Source organism: Amphibalanus amphitrite, unplaced genomic scaffold, assembly GCF_019059575.1.
Source record: "Amphibalanus amphitrite isolate SeventyFive unplaced genomic scaffold, NRLGWU_Aamphi_draft 000968F_arrow, whole genome shotgun sequence".
Taxonomy (NCBI): Eukaryota; Metazoa; Arthropoda; class Thecostraca; order Balanomorpha; family Balanidae; genus Amphibalanus; species Amphibalanus amphitrite.
Genome location: NW_024882462.1, coordinates 78,141 through 98,355, shown reverse-complemented (window position 1 = coordinate 98,355; position 20,215 = coordinate 78,141). Strand labels below are relative to the sequence as shown.

Genomic DNA, 20,215 nt, shown 5'->3' with positions numbered 1-20,215 from the left:
CGAGAGCGGCACTGGCGCGGTGGCGCAAATGGCGCAGGTTAGGCGGAAGTGGCGCCGCGGTGGTTGGATGCCGGTGCAGACCGCGGCTGGGATGGCAGAGTACGAGTATGCATACACAAGTGGGGGCTCACGCACTCGCACAAACACACAAACACACAGGAAATCGGCTAGTCACCATCAAACAGCGCACAGGCACGTTCGCAAACGTTCCCGAGACAAACAAGCACGCCTAAATGCATTTCAGTTCATCCGAAATTTGGAATTCGTGTCTGTGAAAGGGTTGGAAGCCATGATGGGCTAAACACTAAGTAAATGTTGTGCGAAAGATGCCGCATTTGAGAAATCCTTTGCATTTCAGTGATTTTAGTTGGTATGCAAGTCACATACAAGTACAAGTCAAGTACCAGTACAGAACACATTGGCAGGCTGTCACGGAAAATGCGATGGCACGACAGCAAGATGTGCACTCCCAGGCGCAGCTGTATTTCATGCATGCTTAGCACTGACATTCATTATCACCTCGCGGGAAGCCGGCCGGGCGTGGGAGAACACCACGGCGCGTCCTTTCTGGAGTTCCCGTGTCACGCGAGCGTGCAGCAACAATTCCGTTCTTGTTCCACTCGCCGGGGTGCCGCCGCACTCAGGCGCGTGCTCCCGTCAAATAGGCATCGGACACGCCATCCCAGCGGAACCCAGGAACCGCACTCCCTTTTTGCTAGTTTCGCGATGAAGTTTACTAACAGTTTTAATGGTGTTTGCTGCTAAAAAGAGCCGCAACATATTTTCCTAGATGTTTTCTCTTTGGTATTGCAAAAAGTGAGCCTGTGCAGTGTATAGAAATTTCTCGAATGAGTGTTTATTTCAACCCTTTGATTTACTTGCTAGAATTCGAACAGCGGTTGTGGGTAGGTAACGTTTTCGGCGTCATTCCTGACCAAATCTTTCGGTCCTGATCTAACACGGTGAAGTGCGTCGTGCATACCCGACCATCGTCGGACGCCCATCTCCGGCGAATGAAGCTAATTAGTGCGTCCGAGGAGGGAGGAGTCGACGTGACCGATGGCGGCTGCCGCCCCCGCCCCCGCCCCCGCCCCCGCCCCCGCCGCCGCCCCCGCCGCCGCCCACCAAAAACCGCCCAGCCCAGATCGTAGCACCGATAGTGGCACGCGGGCAGCTTGCTGAGGCTCGCAGGCTGGTTAGCAACTGCAGCCATCAACACTGCTTCACTGGCAGTCATCGTCAATGGAATTATCGCCACCGCCGCCGTCGCCGCCGCCAGCCCGCTGTCACTTCCGCGGTCGCCGTCGCCATCCAGGAAGCAAGCCGCGCTGCCCTGGTTTCCCCATTATTGGCGGGTATTATGTTACGTATTGTCGGCTGTGATGCATGCCGGCGGCGTGCGCCTCTCGGCGTGTTATCAGAGCACAACAAACACAGACGGCGGCGACCTGGCGCCGGCGGGCGGCGGGCAGACGGTATGAGGACAGGCGGGCGGGCGGCGGATAGACAGCAGGAGGACAGGCGGGCGGGCGGCGGATAGACGGCAGGAGGACAGGCGGGCGGGTGGCGGATAGACGGCAGGACAGGCGGGCGGGCGGCGGCAAGCAGACGGAGAGTAGACGAAGCGAGGACAGACATGCGGGCGACGAGATGACAGGCGATGGGAGGGCAGACGATTGGAGGACAGACGGGCGGGCGGTGGCGGACAGACGGCGTAAGGAAGGACAGACGGAGAGACAGGCGGCAGCCGCCATGGAGGCGAGACGGGCAGACGATGGCGGTGGCGGTGAAGGACAGTGGGAGGATGAAAGGCGGCTGCAGCGGACAATGACGGTGGAGAGACGATTGGACGATTGGTGGCAGTGGAGACCGGGCGGTGGCGGTGGAGAGCGGCCGGTGGCGGTGGAAGGGCGATAGGGAAGAACACAACGGGTGGTGGGAGGTGTCCACTGAGAGAGGGTGGTGGGTGGCGGGCGGCTAGACGACGGGTGGTGAGCGGTTAGACGACGGGTGTTTCTATGAACGGAGGGCGGCGTAAGGACTAAGGAGAGCAGTGAACGCTAGGCTGTGCTATATGTCGATGAGCTAGGTACAGTTGGTGGGTAGCACCAGACTTTGAGCGGCGTCGACGGACGGCGGATGGTGATGAGCTATAAGCTCCAGCGGAAAACTCTAACTCTACTACCCTACACCACTTCCTCTCCAACTCACACCCCGAAGGAAGACGCACAAACGATCCTATGGGAGGCGGTTAATCGTATCGGTGTCTGTCACTCCAACACAGACACGGTGGATTACCAAATGTATCTGCGCCGGCGAGTTTGTCAGCCAACCAGCGAAGTGCACAGACCAGGCAAACACCCTTCAAATCACCGTGTGTTCAGGGCAGCCAATATGCGCCACGGAAAGGGAGGGAGATTGACAGGGGGTGACACGGCCAGGAGGGTTGCTTTCAGGGTTATGAACCGGTGCTTACGCCTGTTGTTGATGTTACGCTGATAACTGAAGAATCAATCAATAAAACATACACTTCAGTCTTCTAGAAACCCGACAAAGAGATATGAGCTAGTGTAAAGGATTGACAACACTTCGATACACTGCGTCTTCTGATACGGTAGTGCAGGTTCAATAAAGATTGGCGCAGTGTTTGCGCTAAATGTGGACGTCATGTACTATGACGATTGCCGCTCAGCAAAACAGCCTCAATTCGGGCCACTTCTAAAGGGCATGCAGCGGCCACATTGAGGCCTGACCTTTCCCCGAGCGACCTGTCTGGCCGAAGTGGGTCGGTGCCATCCCGGGCTGAGCCGCTTCTTAGGCGGACGGCTGACGACACGGAGCTTGGATGGCCGGTCGACCATTTCTGCACCGGGCCAAAGTGGAATGTGGCTCATGAGGTGTCATTACATTCCGCGAATACCGCTCCCGCCAACTGGCGCTCGCGCCAAATCGGCGCCGCCATGCGTAAAACAGCTCTCCACCGGGCATAAATAACTATCAAGAGGGGGTTCCGGAAACGGCGAGCACCCAATCTCATACGACTTCCTCACTTATTCCCGGCGTGACCCTAGCCGAATTTCACACTGCAATCCTACCTACCCTCCCGGCCGGGAATTCATTCTATGCTGTGAGATCGGTTTTACGCATATCTGAGTTTTCTTTCGGCGGAAATGAATTTAAATTTATTGGAACGTTAAATACCGTTTGCGAGTAGGCTAGGACAGGGATTTCATTACATTGAGCGTCTGCGAGTGGAACGAACCAGACAGCTAAAAAGAACGTTTGTTTCTTCCATTGCTGAACTAAGAGCAAAGTTATCTGCGACAGAGGGAGAGAAGTGAGAACCGTTCAGTTATGTACTAAATGAAATTAGAGGTAAACTAATGAAAACTTTCGCGTCTGCTTTTGGTTTACTTTCTTTGTTTGTTCGAAATTGTATCTTAACTTTAAAATCTAAAAATTAAACAAATATATAATAGACATATCTTCAGAGAAAACCGGTAATTTTCTGTGGGAAGTTCCAATAAAATCCATCACAACCCAGAGCTCAACTTTTTATTCACTTATCAGTAAAATCATCACACGTCTGAATTGGCATGATTGAAAAAATGACTTAGTTTGTGGCGGACCTGTGCCTTTCTTAGCTCTCTCTTTCACCCATCCCAGTACCCCAGTATCATCCCAAATCCCAACCCCTCCGCGCCCGTCTCGCAGTTTTCCTAATCAGGAGCTAGCTCCTAACCCAACTGGACGTTATAAAGCAGCGGACGGAGCAGAGAGCAGGCGCTATATTGAGCTGACCGCAGCGGTGGAGAAAAGCACCGATTATTTCAGTGCATTGATATATTTTTCATCGATGATCTTATTTACTTCTTTACTACATCAACGGACTTACCTTCATTGAATAAGAAAGGCGAACCGACTCCGACCAGCGACCATTATAAACATTGCGCAAATGATGCAACAAAACAATGACATAACCACAAGAGATTAACACTTGCATTATATGCCATTCACTGCAGGCTTCTGGACAACTACTACCTAACTAGTCACGGAGACGAATAAATAAACAAGGCAATCCTGCATGTGTCTGCTTCATAATACGCTCATATACGCCCACCACGTGTGGGCTGCAGAGCGAGGCTCAAGAGCTTGATACTAGTCCGATATAAAGCTATTAAATTCTAGTGGAGTCCCACAAATTTAAAAATAACATAGATGCAACCACTGTCTTATAATTTCGCGGTAGTTAAAATGACATTTCTGATATGAGATGTCTCGTTCGTGAGGTATAGCAAATTCCCATGCATAAAAATAATCATCTGAACTATTCAGTCTTCCCAAAATGTCAACTGTGTACTATACTAGTGTTTTGTTTGAAAATAAATATTAAAGGGACTATCCCACTTTCTAAAATGTTGTTAAAACCAGTTAAAGTGTGTCCGACTTCATAGATTGGATGACCAGGAACACGGTTCTGGCATTTATTTTTCATTAAACATCTTAGGCTTCCCATATTCCAAACACAAACTTTCAAATATGTGACGTCACAGCCCAAAATTACCTCCTTCCCCAAGCCACATTACTGCCATAAAGCTGATTCTTTTTACTCTGTAGGCACCACAACAAAGTTCAGACCAAGTTTTAAGCGATTTTTCAACGAACAAACCCATTTAAATCCGAATGACTAAACGAGGTGACGTCACACTAACGGTCGCTCCATGTTGAAGATAGGGCCTTGTACAAGGCCCATTTTCAAATGAAGGGAACGAATCTCTTCAACACCAAGAGGCCGCGGGGGTTGCAACCTAGATAGATAGTGGTTTCTGAACCTCGCCGCAAACTTGGCTATCTCAACTCAAACCCCATGTTAAAGGTGGGATAGTCCCTTTAACCGAGATACATTTTCAATGGTTCTTTTTTGACAATATTCCCATAACCTTTCAATAACAAACACAAATCAAATATCTTACCTGCATACCCAGTTTCTAAACATCATCCATACTCTGAAATAGTCGAATATCTGGCCATATGTCTAATCAGTGTCATATCGTCAAACGACAACAACTTATCGCTATACCGTAGTAAATCTCCCTCAGCGATGCCATGCCACGCTCGTCTTACTGCGATCGCTAGAGCATTGACTGATAATAGTCACTTCCGGACACGAACGAAACGTGTCGTCGATAACTCATGACGTCATGGGACATGAAATAGTCCGCTCAGCTCCGAGTGTCGCGTGACAAATCAGAAAACCTGGCTTCGTGGGAAGGAAGGTGGGTTATATTGCACTAAACAATCAATAAGAATGTATATGAGTATTTCAGCTTGTAGAGGTATGTGAATGTCTACCAAGAGCGGGCGGACAATGTTGTGATGGAGAAACTCGAACTATACCTAGTTAGCACATTGTTAAACCTCGTCAGCTGGGATGAAGACGCTGCTGAACTTGAAGCCCGCTCGTGGAAACTACAAGCAGGTTGTTGAGAAAGTAAATACGGTAGGTTCCTCTCTGCCTGCTACATTGCGTAGAGTTCGCAGGCTGGATGTGATTGGTGAAAAAAGACAGTTCAGGTGAAAGAAAGACAGACAGGTGAAAAGACAAGAGAACATCAATGATGCTAGAAAAAGAGCCTTTTTTAAACGAAAATAGCGATGGCCATTTCGGTATTATATCTTCTGAGTTCTGGAATAATATTAAATGGAAATTTTGCTTCTGAAAGATGTTTATGTACCTAGCAACGTTCTACATTCTTACATTTGACATTCTACATTTGATGTCCTGGCTCCTTTGAATCGTCTCAATGGTTACCCGAATGCAGCAGTAGCCTGTGCTACTATACCATAAACAGTACCTCCCTGTGACACCACACTGGGACACACTGCTCCTACTCCTGAACTTTTATAAGACTCCCCGTGGACAAAAGTTGGCCAACATCTCAACAATGGGCTGCGCCGTGGCTGCCGGCCGATAGGTCACATCCTTTAGTATTGGTCTGTGGGGTATTGGACAGAACAATCTAAGAGCTGTCCAAAAGTCCAACATAAAGCTCAACGACTGTCCAACAGTCCTGCAGTGTCGACTGTCCAACGACTGTCCAACGACTGTCCAACGACACAGCAACTGTCCATCAGTCAACCGGCAACAGTCCAACGTCTGTCCAACAGTCCAACGATTGTCCACCAGTCCAACAGTAACAGTCCAATCGACCGCCATGGTCCGTGCATGACCAATGGAATGACATGAGAGTAATGGTGATGAATTGGCCATAATTGCCGCGTTATCGAGTACCCATAGCCTCATATATCATTGTGGAAGCCATCCAAAGCATTAGAGTCGCGAGTAGCACCTGAAGTGATTTCTTCATCATCGACATGTATATTTCCTGATGGACTCATCAGGAAGTTAACATTCATTATTATGTGTCATTATTTCGTGCTTGCTTCTGTCTTAATTGGTCATAAGCCCTTGCAAACTAAATGGAAACAACCATCGACTTCTGGCATAATTTTATGTTTGCGGTTGGCGGGAATGCGATAAATTATAGGTATCCATTCATGCACCAACACCTCAAAACATGTCAGCACGACGATAAATCGGTAAATATTTACATAAAGTCCGATCCATATTTCAAGCATAAATTTTGCATATTCTTACGTTATTTGACATCCTGAATGTAGATATGATGCTTACATGCGGCGGAAAACAGTGCTACCATATTAAAAATATTTGCTACCATATTTGGGGAAATGTTGGGAACCGGGGTTTTTGGGTGGGGGAGGAAATACAATGCCATAAGAATGGTTATGAAAGTTGGGGGAAACTGTTGGGAACCGGGGTTTTTGGGTGGGGGAGGGGGGATCGGGGTTTATGGGTATGGAGAGAAACCCCGGTTCCCAACAGTTTTCCTCAACTTTCATGACCATTCTTACGGCATTGTATTCCCTCCCCGACCCAAAAACCCCGGTTCCCAACATTTCCCCAAATACGGTAACAAATATTTTTAATATGGTAGAACTGTTTTACGTCGCATGTAAGCATCTTATCTACATTCAGGATGTCAAATAACGTAAGAATATGCAAAATTTATGCTTGAAAAGTGGATCGGAGAGATAAAATTTAGGTACTTACCTCTAATCTAGTTCACCGTGGTTTCGAAAAATACGCTGGACGCGTTCCTCGTTGCGGTACGCAACTGAAACTAGTTTGTATTCCTCCCACTTGCACCCGGAGCACAACGAACCACCCGGCACGGAAGCCATGATCCAACTAACAGACTGGCGGGAAATCGGAAAGCACTGGAAAGCACCTGCTAAAACTGGTTCAAACCAGTTTGCTCAAACGGAAACGGAAGTTTCTGCTCTAGATTTCAGGTACGAATGGAAAGAAGTTTACGTAAAGTCATAGCTATTAGGCATATTTGATAGAAAAGATATCATAATTATATTATTTGAACATAAAAAATATATAAAAAAATCATCAAAAAGCAATTTAAATGTAAAAAGCATTACTTCTTCTCTATTCAAATTGTTTGATGAAAGTGACGTCAAAATAACAAAACACGAAAAAAATGTTTAAAAAATTGGAGTTTTGTTGGGTAGGATAGGAAAAAAAACACGACAAAAATTGTCAGAACCTAATCTAACCTGACCTAACCTGACCTACTGATTTTTGCCTACCCGGGGATAAGGAAACAGTTGCTCGCATGAATAGATTGCAAGCAATGGTAAGTCAAATATTTTTAGGTTAAGTGGTTGTGCATCAGGCCTCAGGCCTTCGGCCTGAGGCCAGATACACAACCACTTAACCTAAAAATATTTGACTTACCATTGCCTGTAATCTCAACTAAGGCATTGCCTTCGGCACTGCACCGCTTCGCCACGATCATTTTCATGACGTCACTTTCATAATGAGATTGAAAAGCGTAATGTTTTCACTCAACCTTGGAGTTTATTCATTCGATCCATCTCACGTGGCGCAAACGGCTGGTGGAGTACGTTGACGGTGGGTGTCGTGGGATGGTGGCCGGCGGCGACGGTAAATATTGCGCAGTTGCTTTAAAACTTGGTTGCGCCATAAATAACTATCAGATATGAAATCAGGAGCTCAAAATACATCGAGTGGTGTGGTTTTTATAATCGTCTTGTGGATCGGACCTTATGTATATAAATACCGATAAATCCTCTGGAATATTATAACCAAGTTAACATTTTGCACACCTGGCTGCATTTGACTGCACTGGTATGCTCAAATAAACAGATGCCTCTCGACCCTCCATGAGCGGTCGCACTAGGCCAGTTTACTACCAGCCTCGCCAGCTCTACCAGCACCCACCTCGTCCGATGTTATCCACACGGCGGGTATCTTTCGCTTCCCTCAGTTGCGATCGGGCAGGACCGACCTCTGCCGACACATCTCTCGATCCTCACCGCAGCGGCCGGCGCGCACCTCACCGCACCGTCTCCGGACCTCGACTGACTGCGAGGGAGCGAGCGGTGGCGGCGGCGGCGGCGGCGGCGGCGGCGGCCGGCCGCCCTGAGCCGCGCGCCGCCGCCCGGGCCGGGCGGAGGGGGGGGGCGGCACTGGTGACCCCTGGCGCCGGTGCCCCCAGTGGCGTCCCCAAACAGGGTTTTGTCATGGCTGGAGGTCGGTATTTGACCAACCGGCGGCGGCGGCGGCGGCGGCGGCTACCACAGCGCGTACCGCGGTACCCCGGCGCGGCGGCAGCGCTCACTCGATCGGTCAACACAGGACAATAGCCGGGTGATTGTGCAGCTGCGTGTGTGGTGGCGACTCGCCGGTCTGCCGGCCAGCTCCCCGCCGAGTCCGTGGATCCAGCCGGGTGTCCGGCGCCCTCGGCCTCTCTCACAACCATCGGCAAACACGGGCGGCGGCCGGGCGCCTCTCATCTGCCGGCGCGCCGGCCATAAACCGACCCTGTGAGGAGCGGGCAGCGCACACACGGCGAGGCGTTATCGGCGGAGAGCCCACGCACCGGGCCGCCACCCGCCGTCAACGACCACTGAACACCAACGGCCAGCGTAGCGCCGCCGGCGAACGCACTCAAAGGGCGACATTGAACTGTTTGCTCCCAGCTGAATGGCGCCGGTCGGAAGAAATAAATGAAGCGTCCAAGTGAAGTGTTACAGCACTAAAATTAAGTACTAATCGTTTAACAGCTGGGTGCCTTGAATAAGTGATTAGCATGTGAATAAGGCAGGAAGTAATGGCGGATGATGTCGGATGGCTCCAAACAACACGGAAACGGCTATGTTTCCTCGCTGGTAATGAGGTGCTGTTTTGGTTATATTTACATTAGCCCACGAATGCAAATATTATTTCGACATGCCTGCACCGTAAAGTGGACGACATACAAGAGAAGAAAACTGATTGGGCTTTTCGTTGATTGCTTCATATTCCGCTGCACACACTCTAAAACCAAACAAGACAATGAGCACAAATCTGTCTATGATCTGTTATCTCCTATCGCCCGCCGATCCCTTGAATTGCAGGCGTATGCAAACCGTGCCATGTGCTATGACCCGGCTGTCTACATAAGTGCCCAGTAAACCTCGGTCACCCGACACACGCCGACTCGACTGTGGCACGCGCCGGTTCAGGTGTGTCGCTGCCAATCAGTGTGTGTAACTGTTGTAATCAGCGGGTGTAAGTGCGTCATCAGCGAGCTTAATGGCTCGAGTAGACGGCTGATGAGCGTCCCCACAGGCAGAGACAGAGCTCGGATGAGCGTCCCTCCGGACAGACACAGAGCTCGGAAATCCGGGCATCCGGAGAGCGACAGTGAGAGTCAGTTTCATCCAACAGTTTGGTGCTCAGAGCTCTGCAGCATAGGCAGGATGGTAGTTGAATATTTAGCACCATTAGAACTGTAATGCATTGCCGCTTGGTATAAATTGTCAAGGTACAATCGTTTTTAAGCATCTTTTATAGTATAAAGCGATTTCTTGAGCCTAGGCCAGAGCTGTTGTTTTTTCACTTCTAATCAATGTGCAATCGCATGGTTCGGATCATCAGCCAGCGATACTTATTTTCAGCCTTTTAGGTACGTAGACATGTTTTTATTGCGCGCCGACATATTTCAAATCAATTGCTTAGTTTGACGAAACGGTTCTGTAGAGAATTGCGAGAGACCTGTGTTCGGTAAGTTTACTTATATTGAAAGGTGGAAAACTTGCCATTGTTTCAAAGCATTATTCTGTTTGTTTCATGTCAGAAAGTTATCAAATGGATGGATTCAGTCAGCCTCCAGTGCAGAAACCAGCTCACTCCAGACTCTAGGTATAGCTCAGGAAAAGCAAAATATTTCACACCAGCCATTGCGATCAAGAGAGCGTGTAAGTGGAAAAGGTAGGAAGACACTGGAGCTTTACGAACTGGAGCTTGGAGTCTTTCGAATTGTTATGGATAAGTCATAGATCATCTATCTTAAGAATCTTTAACTATAGTTTAGCATGTTAAACACAGGCCATCCACGGCACCCAACTGTGCCCCTATGACCTGAAAATTGCACACGAGAAACTGACGAACATATCGTGGGCCGTGATAAGTAGTCCCGAGTAAGAAAAACGATATTGACCATCGGCTTTGTTTCTGCACCAGTCTCATATATCATTTCTCTGCAGTGTGACAGAGTAAAGTAGACCGTCCAAACACAGGTGACAGGCCGAGATTTTCGTCCGAACGATCCTCTCTGAAAATGTCAACGAACTCTCTTTTGTATGTTCATATCCACAATTCTGCAGAAATAGCCACTCGCTGTGACTCTCATCCGTGTCGAAATGTCCTCCCGAGTCCTCCGTGTTTCTCGGTCGGTGGTACTGAGACGGATTTAACCGCCGTGAGCACCTCGTAGGGCCCGACTCGGTTCTGACGGACGAGACGATCGTCCGAGCTTCAGAGGCTGATGTACGATACGGGGCGTGATAGATCCGTGGCAAATGGGACACGTGACGTATGAGTAACGCGCGATAGCTCGTGCTACCTCACACCGAGCTGCAGGGTGACGTCTCTTCCGGCATTGGTGCTACACGGAGATGAGCTATGGCGAGTAGCTGGGGCACTTCAGGAAAGATTGAAAGTGATGGATTAAGATGCAATGGGCGGCTAGACGAAAAGGAGTAATGCGTAATACGTAATTGCGTATAGTATGTATGTAGTAAATGAATTGTAACAGACGCACATAACTGTCATGCAACATACCTGGATCTTACCTCCTGTAATTCCACTAGTCGGTTGCACTTTCTGCAGAGTGCTCCAACCACGTCACAATCACGTCAAGACGCCCGTTAACAATAATCCGCGATAACTAGCGATAAATGACGATCAGATCCTGCTCCCGGCTTCTGTTGAGGAGAAAGTCCCGTCCAGCGATCGCTACCTCTCCTGCTTCAAGTCCTATCTCCTCAGCGCCCACCTAATGGCTGGCTAAGATGCAAACAATGGCATAAGTAATGGCAACGGGTCTGCCCAGTGACCAACAACCACTCAACACAAGAGATCTGAGCCATTTATAATGATGGCATAGGATGGCCACTCGGTATAACCCGGGGGCTATTGGGCGGTACTGGTGACCCACTCTAGTCCTCCATCACTTAGTAGAGGACCCGCCCTACGACAGCTCGTACCACATCATTGTCCCCAGATTTACAAACACGTGAAGAGAGTTACAAGAGTTTTCGGGAGACAAATAGTCAAAGACTCGTAACTAATCGAATCAATAATGTCTAACTTCATTAATTTGGAAAAATAAAACATCTGTATATACCTATTTATCTCAATAAGTCAATAGAACAAATAATGTCATGATATAAGCAATAGATTTAATATAAAGTCGATGCAGTCAAACGTAGTGAACTATATGAGCTTTTATATATATTATTATATATAAGTGCACCTTAGTAGCTCAGCTAAGGTGCACTTAAATTTGTATAATTCTTCTTCATCCTACGTTGTTTCAAGAAGTGCCATCCGGTGAAAGTACGCAACTATTCAAGTGTCTGATCATTTTTCCTCAACAGACACCAAGTCAAGACAGCAGCCGACTCCGGGCGGGGGCGGGGGTGGCGGCGGCGGCGGCGGCGGCGGACCTCTCATGGCGCTCATCATTGTTCCCCGGCCTCGTTACTCACTGACGCTGCTGTGTTTGCTGAGCGGTTTCAAATGAGATCGTGTGCACGGTGAAAAATGAACGCCATAATTGTTTTTCGGTTGGGGAACCCTGTGGAGCACGGACCATGCCAGAACTCGAGTGTTTCGGTAAGCACAATTGTCTGCGCAGTATTAGCGGCGGATCTCATTGTTATTCGGGTATTAAGTATTGTGATTGTGTCCAGGCAATTTGTCTTTACTTGCTGGTGATATTAATTCAATGCGGCACACAACAACAAGTAATGCATCATGGCCATTTGTTATTATTACTTGCGTAATTTATTGTGGCCGAAATGTGTAATAGAGCCCCTCACACAGCAGGCCTTCGCGTAAGTCATTTCGCGACCTAGTTGGTCGTGACATTTGTGTTAAGCAGTGTCCTTTGACTGTTGTCCCAAATCGGGAGACGGTCAGCCAAATATTGTAACAAATATTGTAAATTTGTAAGAAATAGGTATTGTAACAAATATTCTAGATATTGTACCTAAATATTGTAGCTATCTAACGTGGTTGCATCTGTATAACACATATTCCACTGCCAGGACTTAACCTGACCTCAGGTCATAAATATCGATTATCGAAAATCCGAAATAAACATAATAAAATAGATTAAAGAAAAATCGCGGAATTCATTCCTATCCATCTCTGAAATATTTAAAACAATTGATCAGTGGTCTAGCTATATAACATGAGATCTACTTTTTCAAGGTAAGATCATTGTGACCTCTGGTAACCTGACCTTAGGTGACCCTAATATAAAACATTGTTGCTGACCTAAATGCTCGATACACGCTCAGTGTCATCCAGCGTTGACGAATGACTGTTGACGCAGTTGAATGACGCAGTTGCAACTCAAATCAACAAACAGTAGCAGTTATAGCTAAAATAGCTCACAACCGGCTAGCACCACTCAATGCGCGACAGCAACTGTAGCATTGAATCCCGCTGTGACACATAATCGATAGACAAATCACCGTTATCTGTCAGCATGTCCGCCCACTCATCGACTCGAAACATCGTCCACAACTCGGCGGCATTTCTCGGATTTCCTAAAGCGGCGTGTACTGTCCAATCAACACAGCACTATCTTGTCCAATAATGGACGATGTTGGGCTCACCAGGTAGCTTCTGGGGGCTGTTCGGCCGCTCGCGGAATCCCAGAGATGACCGGCGGCTCAGTGAGGTGCTGATTAAGACACTGGATGTCGAGAAGAGCGGCCAGAAGTTTGCTCATTTGGCGCGTTCCGACGGGCGTTCCACATCGATTTCCGGAGAAGGCCAAATGACTGCGCCGTCCGCCACGACAATAAAACGCCACGGAACACTCCAGGTGCGACTGGCTTAGTTAAACGTCGGGTCACTGACATTGCGACCAAGAGTTTGAGGGGGCGGAATGAGAAAAATGGAGAGGTCTGCATATTATGGGGGATTCTCTGAATTCTGAAGTTCATTAAATGGGCGATAGGAGATGCCCTTTTCTGGTAGAATGAGGTTAATGTAGCAGTTTCGGTTGATATTGAAAAGTCGTGCTATATTTGGAGGACGCTGCGTCCTAGGCACTTTCGGAAATCGTTGATTACTCAACTTTCAGCGTAAAAACCAAAGCGATATCCATCCACCGAACAATCAGTTTAACCAACTTTAATGGTTTTATTGTTCTAGGAGCACAAAATTGAGGTTCATGTGGTTTCATATCCTCTCACAATAATTTAAGTGGTCTCCGTTCGGTCGCCTTACGTAACCAAAGCTTTGGAGGAATTTTCAACAATGTAAAATCAGGGAGAGCCAAATGCTCATGGGTATTCAGACATACAGGGATGTTCACGAAAAACTGACACATTTTATTTCCGAATTACGAGAAAACACTTGCCCTCAGAACGGTGATCATGCTATGGGCAAATAGAGTGGACTTCTAAGTTTGTATTGACATATTTTGGGATCATGTCATTTTCGTTTCTAAGAAGTTACAGCGTATTTTGCAGATGACGAGTTTTTGGAGCAGTGCACGACTCAGCCCGAAACAGGAAATTATTCCCCGTTTTTGGGCACGTGCCTGGAGAATTGCAACACCTCTCACTGCACTCGTCGGGAGGTTTGATGTCCTTTGGGCCGCTGCTACAGATCATGTCACTCACGTGACCCCACAGGAATAGTCCACGGAGTTGAGGTAGAGCGAAATGGCCGGCTATGGGTGAGAGGTGATGCGCGAGACAAGTGCCCCCTCCCCCCTGTTCTCGTGTGAGACTGATGATCGCCGTTACTGTACGTAGGGTGGCCCTGACGTGCCAGAACCACCAAATGGTGTAGACGTCGACCCATTTCCGCTACAGTAGCTAACAGAAGCTGTTAAAAGATGGCACGGTACCACTCTACAGTGACTGCCAGCATGCGGCCATGGTTTCTGACATCAGCACTTCCAAGCCTGCCAATTTTGGCATTCCTTAGGAATTTGCCCACAATATGCCAATAGTATAAAACATAATCCATCGAAACATTAATATGTCAAATTTTAGACGAATTCGTAGACTGGTTCAGTCGTGGTGGCAGATGGCAGCCGCGAGAGCTTCATTGTTTTTCCGTTAAGTTTTGTCGCCAAGTCAAATTTCCCCATTTTAACGCTTTCTTATTTATTTGGAAGCTCATGTGATGCTAACTAAAGGAGCTATGCAGATACAAAACTTTTTTCAACAGGCTTTCGAATGGCATGCAAGTCAAGTCTCCGTGAGCTCTCACATGCTCACAAAGTCGTTTTAAAATGTGTCAGTTTTTCGTGAACATCCCTGTACGTGGAAAACATGCTGGGAACCTAGAACAAAATCAGTCCTCGGACAGTCAGCCTGGCAGACGCAGTTATGTTCTAACCAGACGTCTGTGCGAATCTAGACCGGCAGCCTTTATATGTATGAAAAGATTTTAGGCTGACAGCCAGGACCCAGACAGCCTCCAGACAGTCCCCAGACACACACGAGCCTGCAGCGGGCTGGACCGGGCCGTCCCCTGTCTGACTCCTGACAGTCGTGTCCAACACTGCAGTCGAGAATAGTGATCGGGTGGCCGTCTCTGTTCTGACCCGCGGCGTCTTATGTGTGACCCCGTCTCATGTGAACCGACCCCTATCCGGTGACCCCTGGGGCCGGGGAGGGGAGGGGGCTCCTGACGCGGCGCTGTTTGATCTGTTAATGGAGCGCTTTGGCTCGGTGACATGACCTCGGCCAGTCAGCGTCACCTCCTGATCCTGTTCCGAAGTGTGGAGATGGTCCCACAGACGCTGCAATAAAAGGCTTCTGCTAGCGCGAGTTATATTTGTTAACCCTCGCCGGCCGAGGGGGGGGGGGGGCGGGTGCCGCCCCCCCAATAGGGTTTTTTCGCGATAGTTCCGAACACGCTGGCGATAGAGAGCTGAAACTTGGCATACCTGACCTTTGATCCAAGCCGGATCTTTTGAAACCAACCGCATTTTTGGGTCAGGTCAGGTCACTGACCTATGACGTCATAAGTGAACCTCTGCACGGTCTTCAGATGTCGCAACTTCGCAACGCCCTCACTGCCAGAGGAGATGTCACAGGGAAATGAAACTTGCAGGATCTAGTATCCATTATGAGTCCCACAACTTGTATATCTCGGATTTTTCCCAAAGGTCATATGAGGTCCGGTCATTTTCGTGACCTCACCATTATAAGTCAATGGGGAAAAATTCAAACTGCTATTCTGGCGCCGGGAACGATCTCCAACTATCTCAAGCACACAGAATCGTGATTTTATGCACTCCTTGCAAGGTTAGATGCGTCACTTTTGCAATGTTGACCTTGCGTGACGTCATTTATGACGTCATCAAGGTCATATTAGTTTTTCGTCAATAACTCTTGATCAAATTGAGCTAGCGAGTCGGGAAAGCCACCAATGGACTCAGGAAGACCTGCCGAATCGAATGATATGCGACATGACCTCTTTCGACCAACTTCGTGACCTGGGGGTGCTGACCTGATCTTGACCTGAGGTCAACACCCCAAGTTGACCTGACCCGGACAAAAAGCATATCATTCGACGCGCCTGAGCGAGACGAACACGATGCTGCCAAAATCGGCGCTCTGCGGCCGTTTTTTGCGAAGTTATTCACCAAAAACTGAACCGTACCTTGGGGCACTTGACCTGACCTTCGTAACGCAACACTCGAACTCGGTCATTAAAACGACATATGTTCGGCAATAATGCATCTGTACAGAGTACACCCAAGGCCACTCCAACATAAGTCTGCCTCGGAGGCCTTATCGAACAGAAGTATCCGCCGTCTCGAATCTGTCGATGGATAACTAAGGGCGCTCGTTACAGCGTCAGTGTGCGTGTGACTGAGATAAGATCACGCGCGCACGCTCACGCACAGGGCTCGAGCAGCCGCGCCCGGGCGCACGATGAATAACAGCCGCAATGAAATGTGATGTCTCCGTTTGTCCAGCATGATGGCCCGGCCCGGCTCGTATCATCGCTTTATGATCGCACAAGAAAGGGCGATATGTTACACAGTTCCATAACTTGTCTCCGAGAAAGTCCTTAGCTCGCGGCGGGCGGTACGTGGCGGCTCAGTGCTCCGGGGTTAATGGCACTCTGACGTACAGTGTCTGCCATCGCTTTAGCACCAGATGACAGCGACTCGTGTCCTCACCAAACCCGCGGCGAAATGTGCTGGGCGACATGGCTGGGAGTCCAGGGAAAGGGACGATCTGTGCGAAGTTTTATAGGTATATGTTGGCTCCTTGATTATCAAGCTAAGTACACGACTCCAAGCGGACGTCAGCTGCGTTAGCTCAAGAATAAACCAAGTCTGCCATTAATTTCCAAGGTTTATAAGATCTCAGCATATAAAAAAGCTTCTGATCTAAGAACAATTATGCATCTGATTAAATAATGGACAGAACAAGGGATGCATCGGATATTCCTCTGGTGCAATACGAGAGCTGCATTTGATGTCTGTAATACCTATCCCTGAGCTGATCAGCTTCAAGTAATCCGAGGACACTGACCAGATTGAACGCTTTATATACGACAACCTACCTGTATTGGATTGACCAGAAGTTGTTAAAGAGCCTATTGCAATCTAGTGGTGATCAGATTAGTGGTGTGCTTCGATTATTTTTATTATCACTCTGTGCCATCCGAATCCGTCCCAGCTACCGCCCCCTCACCACCGCCCAAAGCCCACCGCCCCCGCCGCCCACCTACCACCACTCACCGCCCACTACCGCTCACCGCAACCACCAACCACCCACCATCTACCACCCACCACCCACCGCCCATCGCCAACCGCCGCCGCGCGGACCGGCGCCGTCAGCCTCAAAGCCGCGCTTCCGTCCCGGAATCTCCCGGAGGAAGAGATTCGCCGCGCCGCTCATCGCGTATGCATTCGGCTGATGGCCGGCGTGGCGGCATTGTTGGAGGCCTGATGAGCAGCTTCGCCAGTCAGGTGGGAGCGATACCCTCACGAGCCGCCCCAGCCACCCAGCTCACACACGAGCTAAATGATAAAAACCCTGCACGTTATTAGGGAGGGAGTGTTAAGAACATCAGCCGTGAGACAGAAACGGCGGGAGGTCAGTTATTTCTGCTAAAGACAACTGCATTCCCATGGTTTTAGCCTCAGGTTCTTAAACAAATATTTTTTGTCGTTGTGGCCGTTCTAAAAAAGGAACTTTTGCTGAGAATGCTGACGAGATTTTTGTTCTTTTTTTTTCGGTGCGTTGCGCTGATCGGGAGTGATGGAGCCACTCAGCTCACCCACCCGGACGTACGGGGCCGTAAAGACGGGCGCGGGTGGCGGTCTACAACCGGGCCAATCAGCCGCACTAAATTGGCACCTCCCAGAACGGTCCAGAATGCCGTGCGCCAGGTACCTATTTCGGTCGCTGATCCAGTGACCTTTGGCTTCCGTCCGGTCTGCGGAGATCAGAGACCGGCCGACAACTCGATCGGCCGTGGGTGGCATCGCGCTCAGATGAGAACGGACCGCGAGAATTGCCTCAATCAGCCCCGCGCCGCCAGCCATGGGGCGCAGCGCAGCACGGTGGTAGTTCTAGGAAAACGCGTGTCTAATGCCTTATACCGTACACCGAGATCAGGCTCTGAAGTGATACTCATATGAAGCATGAAAATCGCCGGAAATCGTCGCTCAATCGCCGGAAATCGTCGCTCAATCGCCGGAAATTTCAGTCACATTATATTTTTAAGGAAACGAACAAAATATATCGTTCAGAGCTGCTGCGAGGAGCGAGGATAAATGTAGGAAGATCATTAGAATATATGACCTTCTCCTCGGAAAATGACAAAATGAATGAAAATGATTAGATAATCATTAGATAATCATCAATAAATAATCATTTTCATTCATTTTGTCATTTGCCGAGGAGAAGGTCATATATTCTAATGAAACGAACAACAACATATATAATCATATATATATATATATATATATATATATATATATATATATATATATATATATATATATATATATATATATATATATATATATATATATATATATATATATATATATATATATATATATATATATATATATTTTCTTTGAGGCAAGTTTGGTTGAATACGATCGCGTATTTGTTTTTTATCACTTTCTTTTGAAGCTTTTCTTTCTTTCTTATCACTTTCCGGTCAGTTTCTGGCAGCTGGTGTAAAGTATCTCCAATGTTCATACATGCATTATATTGATTTACGTTTTGCGACGCGTTTCGAAGTACTCACTGATCGAAGTCAAACTGATCGTATACTACAAGAGCCCCAAAACATCCAATTTGGTGATCTGTAACCGCCCCAAAAGAAGCTGCCTGCAAGAGACGCATGTTGTCTACAAATACAATTGTCAAAAAGGAGATTGCAAGCTCCGAGACACATCGTCTTACATAGGCAGCACAACGATGACCCTGTCCCGCCGACTCTCATACCATCTGTCTGCGGGTGGTCCAGCTGAACACTCCCAGCGTGCCCACGGTGAGCGCATCACAAGACAGGACATGGTGGACAACACAAGCATCTTGGACAGGGAGAATAACATGTGGAAGCTGAGGATCCTCGAGGCCGCCTACATCCTAGAACACTGCCCGTCCATGTGTGATCAGCGCGAACACAGGGGACGGATCACGCTGACAGGATAGGAGGTGATGGTGAAGTGTGTGTGTGTGTGTGTGTGTGGGGAGGGGACTGTTCAGTGTATAGTGAACGAGACATTTCGTTCATTCTGATACGTTAGTATCTGCTAGATCGGTGGTAGTAGATGGAGATGTTGCATGATGGAAGCAGCACGTTTGAATTTTCGAACTAGATTCGAACAACCGTGCACTGAATTTTGACAGGTCACATCGCATTTGTTTTAAGGTCAACAAAAATGTATGAAGTAACTTAGATATAATGTAAGTGTTAAATGTGATGAGAGTGTAAAGTGTAAATGCCTGATGACGAAGTGAGTACTTCGAAACGCGTCGCAAAACGTAAATCAATATAATGCATGTATGAACATTGGAGATACTTTACACCAGCTGCCAGAAACTGACCGGAAAGTGATAAGAAAGAAAGAAAAGCTTCAAAAGAAAGTGATAAAAAACAAATACGCGATCGTATTCAACCAAACTTGCCTCAAAGAAGATATATTGCCTGCTTATACACATATATATATATATATATATATATATATATATATATATATATAATAATTCAATCGATCCAGCTCGATTTATATAAATAACTATTGCGTAGAGTGATACCAGTTCCAATTATTAAGGATTCGTGTGTAAAAACAATATCATTGATTTACGAGGAGAGTTTGGACAAAACATCTGATAAACAAATTAACTATAAATACGTGAATGCTTAAAAAGATGTGAGCTGCATACCTAAAACATCTCGTAAAAAGAAAATCACGCACTGAACGACACTTCTTCCGGTGACAAGGTACCTTCTATTCACATGCGCCATTAACATTGCACAACTTACTTCAAGAAAAGAGCTTGACATGGTCCATTTATTCCCCATTACAAATGA

General features: G+C 47.8%; 1 protein-coding gene across 3 annotated transcripts in view; it reads right to left on the bottom strand.

Annotated features, from left to right (window-relative positions):
* LOC122368692 (protein madd-4-like) overlaps positions 1–20,215 on the bottom strand; it is a 155,569-nt gene that overhangs the window by 107,146 nt on the left and 28,208 nt on the right. For 2 of the 3 annotated variants that reach the window (XR_006254279.1, XM_043342884.1), the window contains exon 1: positions 8,336–8,477. The exons of the other annotated variant lie outside the window; for it this stretch is intronic. The gene's annotated coding sequence lies outside the window, so the exon portion shown is untranslated. Of the gene's footprint in view, positions 1–8,335; positions 8,478–20,215 lie in introns of those variants that run through there. 3 annotated transcript variants of the gene reach the window in all.